The 5559-nt window shown below is 37.6% G+C and overlaps 1 pseudogene; it reads left to right on the top strand.

Annotated features, from left to right (window-relative positions):
- The first annotated feature begins 794 nt into the window (after window positions 1–794).
- On the top strand, window positions 795–1676 carry LOC150056101 (S-formylglutathione hydrolase pseudogene; annotated as a pseudogene).
- The last annotated feature ends 3883 nt before the right edge of the window (window positions 1677–5559 follow it).

Genomic DNA, 5559 nt, shown 5'->3' with positions numbered 1-5559 from the left:
ACGGGTTGGGTGGAAGCTTTGAGCTGAAGAGCTCAGGGACAACACCCAGGCCCAGAGTTCAAGCTCCAAGACTCACAAAAAAAAAATCATTTAAAATATAACAGCATCGTTATTCACAATAGGTGATGATAACAACTTCACCACCAGTAAAAAAAAAAAAAAAAAATTTGAACTTCAAGATTTGCCCTTGAACTTGGAAAAAAATCATATTAAGTAAAGTAAGCCAAACCCAAAGGAACATAGGCTCCATGGTTTCCCTCATTTGTGATGATTAGTACACACCTAAGACTCTCCTAGCAGAGGATTACAATAGCTCAAAACCAAGATACATAAGGTCATATAGGATGAGGGTAAATGAAAGGACCTCCAGGATATGGAAATAAGAGCTTTATTTTGTGTTGTTGTTGTTCTTAATGTACTGTGCTATTTCTCTTCTCTTTTGTTGCCCTTTGGTTAATCTCATATTGTTACAGTATCTGACTTTTTTACCTGGCATAGTGTATATATGTCTATTTGTTTATTTGAAATAGGAAAGGGAAAGGGGGAAAACAAGATGATTGGGAAGGGATGGAGGAAGGGAAATGGAAACAAAAACATGAGAAGGGGCATCAATGTGTGAGAGATAATGCACCTACTATCTGGCGAATCTAAGTGTAACTCCTCTATACATTATAATAAAAAATTAAAGTATCACTTTAAAATTTAAAAAATATTTGCCCTTGACCATTTCTTTCAAAATCAATTTACAGGTAAGCTAGCTATAATGAAGCTGAAATGAAAATTGATTTAAAATTATGCTTAAAAATTATATAAATGGTGTGGCCTTGAGAAGAAGGGCATTAAAACAGATTTCCAGCAACAAGTGCTTTGGAGGATTGCAGAAAGTGTTTGAACATAACAGTGGTGAGCTGAACTGCAACATGAAATTTGCTATCTATCTACCACCAAAGGCAGAAACTAGAAAGTGGCCTGCACTCTATTGACTGTCTGGTTTAACTTGTACAGAACACAATTTTATATCAAAGTCTGGTTATCATCAGGCTGCTTCAGAACATGGTCTTGTCATCACTCCAGATACCAGCCCTGAGGCTGCAATATTCAAGAAGAAGATGAGAGCTAGGACTTTGGCACTGGTGATGGGTTTTATGTGAATGCACTGAGGATCCTTGGAAAAGTAATTATAGACTGTACTCTTATGTAATCAAGGAGCATCCCCAACTTATAAATCCCCATTTTCCAGTGGACCCCCAAAGATGTCTATTTTTGGCCACTCCATAGGAAGCCATGGAGCTCTGATTTGTGCTTTGAAAAATTCTAGAAAATACAAATCTGTTTCAGTATTTGCTCCAATTTGCAGCCCAGTGCTCTGTTCTTGGGGCAAAGAAGCCTTTAGTGGATATTTGGGAACTGATCCAAGTAAATGGACGGCTTTTGATGCAACACAGCATGTGAAGTCTTACCCAGATTTTCAGCTAGACATACACATTGATCAAGGAAAAGATGATGCGTTTCTTTCAGATAGACAACTACTTCCTGATAACTTCATAGCTGCCTGTACAAAAAAGGAAATCCCTATCGTTTTTGACTTACAAGAGGGATATGCTCATAGCTACTACTTCATTGCAACTTTTATTACTGACCACATCAGACATCATGCAAAGTACCCGAATGCATGAAAAACTTCACACAGGATTAAAGTTGTAACCAACTGAACTGCTAAGAATAAAAGGATTTCAAAATACTGCGTTTTACAATTGTCAAGGAGCTTCCTTCTCCAATTGAGTCACCTTCTGAATAAATTAAAGTTACATGCCTGTGTTCACACAGATCTTCCATGCAACACAGCTTTTTGCTATCATTTGGACATCCTTGTTCTTAACCTTCGGTCACAGAATATGAATAGAATCCCATTCAAATCATAGAATGCTAACTCTAAAACAAATTCTAAATAACTTGAACTCTTCATGTTTTCAGACTTTAATAAAGCCTCTGAGGCAATGAGCTGTTAAGAAAATTACATAAACGTTCAGTAGAACAAAATGGTTGTGTCACTCTTGGTGGCAATCAAGTGCAAATAGCTGAATTTAGAGAAGATAATGCTTGCAGAATCTTGAAAGATGTCTGTAAACTATTAGAATAAGAAGAGTCAGAAATGCTAGATTTAAGAGAAAGTAAAATAATAATAATTGGGGCCTTCAACATGTAGAAATTAAAATATTTTTGAATACAAAAACACTTGAAAAAGTTGGCTCCACCCTATATTAATATAAAAATGCTGGGTGCTGCTGGCTCATGCCTGTAACCTAGCTGCTTGAGGGTGAGATCTGAGGATTGTAACTCAAAGCCAACTCAAACAGATAAGTCAGTTAAGATACTTATTCAGAAAAGAATTATTCAGAAAAGAATCACAAGTACAGATATGGCTTAAGTGGTAGGGCAGCAGAACAAAAATGCCAAGTAAAAGCACAAGACTCAGTGTTCAAATCCCACATCTGATGCACACGTGCACATACACACACACACACACACACACACACACACCACACACATACACGTTACAGACCATATTTAATAACTTAAAACAGTCAAAATGGGGCTGGAAATTTGGCCTAGTGGTAAGACTGTTTGCCTAGCATGCACAAAGACCCAGGTTCGATTCCTCGGTACCACATACATAGAAAAAAGCCAGAAGTGGTGCTGTGGCTCAAGTGGTAGAGCACTAGCCTTAAGAAAAACCCAAGGACAGTGCTCAGGCCCTGAGTCTAAGCCCAGGACTGGCAAAAAAACAAACAAACAAACAAAAAAAACAGTCAAAATGTAGACATTTTCAAATTCATGAAAGCAGGTAGCATCTGTTATACTTTTCCCAGGGTCCATACCACTAGTAAAAGGTCTATACAGTGTGTAGGAGTCCAGATAGCCAGATCACGTCATTACTTCCTGTTTACAGAGCAAGAACTCCCAAGCCCGACAGATTTCATGCTGGATTTATGGCTAGCTTCTGACTTCACCCTCCTCACCATGAAATGATTACATGGCCTTGTCTCTTGTCTCTGTTACCCCTTCCAAAAGTAACTCGGGTATTTACATCCCCAGGAATGTTTTCACCATAGTAAGTAAAGTATCATGGGACTTATTTTCATGGCACAAGTTACAAAAGCAACTGTCTGTTTTTCACTTTTTATTTGGGGATCTTAAAGTTTTTGATGGTTGTGATAATACCTTACTCCCTTAGTCTCTTTTTCAAATCTTGTGCCAACTTTCAAGTGTAACTTTTAAATTAAATACTTGGTTTGACAGAAATGAAGACCATAAAAAAAAGATATTCTGATAGTCTAGCACTTTTCAACCTCATAATCATCATATACTTAACTTTGGGTGGTGCTTTATTCACATATTCTTCTTCATTACCAAAACCTTTAATTGTTGATACTCTCCTTTCAGGAAGCTAAATCAGGGCATCATCTACCTTGTGATGTGATATAAAGCTAAATTTAAAATATACACATTAACCTCTTTAGCCCTGGTGATCTAGAAACTAATCAGTGGTTCCTACTCTGAGCTGGTAGCCACAGGCTATTGCAATCAGTAAATTACATAGCATGTCACACTCGATCAGTTTTTACCATATTAACAGTGATTACATGTTTCTTGAGTTTCTCAGGGAAATCAAATAATTGACCACAGCTGGCAATACTTTATTTTACATGAAATACCACAGCTGGATGAATTCCAGCCTAGCCTTGAACAGGGCTTTCAATTGACTGCAAACATTCTAGAGGCATGGTCTTATGCTGCTAGATTTTCTGTCTCCTAACCTTTCATTTTGTGTCTGAATATTATCTAAAGTACTTATAGGAGTTACAGAGCCTTTTTTGAGCCTCAAGAAAAACCCAGGAGCCAAAATAGCTTTGTTCTAACTATGAAAAACAAACCAAACATTGCAGGATAGAATGCAGATATCTTCTATGAAGTGATGGTTTGAAACTTATTTGGTCCTCCTAAGTTTTATAGCTTCATATCATCTAGCAAAGACAATGTCTTCAGGGTACATGTTTTGAATACTAGTAATGCTTACCATAGGGCTTTCATAAGCAAGAATGCTACAAAAAAAGATAAGCTTAAGACAAATACTTTTTCTACGACTCAGCTTTACAACTTTTTACTGAAAGTTACTAGAATCAATTGTTGATTAAATACAGAAGTATCCTAGGATTGTGTGTGTGTGTGTGTGTGTGTGATATAGCTTTCTTGATACTGTGTTCATTAATCTTACAAGCATGTTAATCATGTAGTTACAACAATTTTGGCATTAGAAAGAATGCCAAATCTGGAAGTGAAGCTGTTGCTCAAGTATGAGCAAAGCTGCTCAGGACAGTACGTGGGTGCTGAATTCAAGTCCCATGACTCACAAAAGAAGAAAGAAAGGCTTTGAAGGCACTGGTGGCCCATGCCTATATCCTAGGTACTTAGGAGGCTGAGATCTGAGGATCTCAGTTTTAAGGCAATTGGGATAAAAAAAAAGTTCATGAGACTTTTATCTCCAATAAACTACTCAGAAAAAGCCAGACGCAGTGCTCTGGCCCAATGGTATAGTGCTAGCCTTGAGCACAAAGAGGCTCAGAGACAGTGCCCAGGACCTGAGTTCAAACCCTAGAACCAGAAAAAAAAAATCAAATCCATTCTGCTGGCTTAATGCACAGCACTTTTAAATTATTATGTTTTTATTGTGATTGTAAAGATTATGTACAGAGGGGTTATATTTACATATGTCAGATAATGAAGATATTTGTTTTGAACAGTGTTACCCTTTTCCCCAATCACCGCCAGTTTTTTCCTCCCATCCCCATTGTAGGGTTCATTTTCAACACAGTGTCTAGTGAGTATCACTATTGCATGTATTCACACTTTGTCCCACTCTTTCTGGGCCTCCCTTGTCCTCCCCAAAGCAGATCAACTTACAAACAAAGGGTACTTAAAACAAAAACAGCAACAAAGAAAAAGAACAACCTCCTTTCCATTTCTTAGCGTTCTGTTTGAATACATATTGCTTTAAATGATCATAGGCATGGTTTCCCTCATTTGTGGGAATTAGAATGTGCCTACAACTTTACAAGTAAAAACACTGGATGGTAAAAGATAAGAAAAATATATCAGGACATGATAAATCACATGGCTTTCTAGACATTTACATGATGAGACCAAAGGAGGCTGTTCTTAGGAAAGGATCACAAAGGCTCAATAGCTTTGATTATATAATCCACATAATCAACATCACATATGATTTAGACTTTGGTATTCTTCAAGACAATTTTGTGTCCAGGGCACTGGTGACTCATGTATACTCATAGATACTCAGGAGGCTGACATCTGAGGATTGTGGTTCAAAGTCAGATAGGCAGGAAAGTCCATGAGACTCTTATCTCCAATTAACCACTGGAAGTAGCTCAAGTAGTAGCATGTTAGTCTTGAACAAAAATGCTCATGGACAGCAATTAGGCCCTGAGTTCAAGCCCCAGGACTGGCACATCTGGATGCATGCACACACACTTACTTATA

The sequence above is a fragment of the Megascapheus bottae genome, chromosome 12 (assembly GCF_031878675.1).
Source record: "Megascapheus bottae isolate mThoBot1 chromosome 12, mThoBot2.hap1, whole genome shotgun sequence".
NCBI lineage: Eukaryota > Metazoa > Chordata > Mammalia > Rodentia > Geomyidae > Megascapheus > Megascapheus bottae.
Note: the sequence above shows the minus strand (reverse complement) of the source record. Positions and strands in the feature narration are given on the sequence as shown.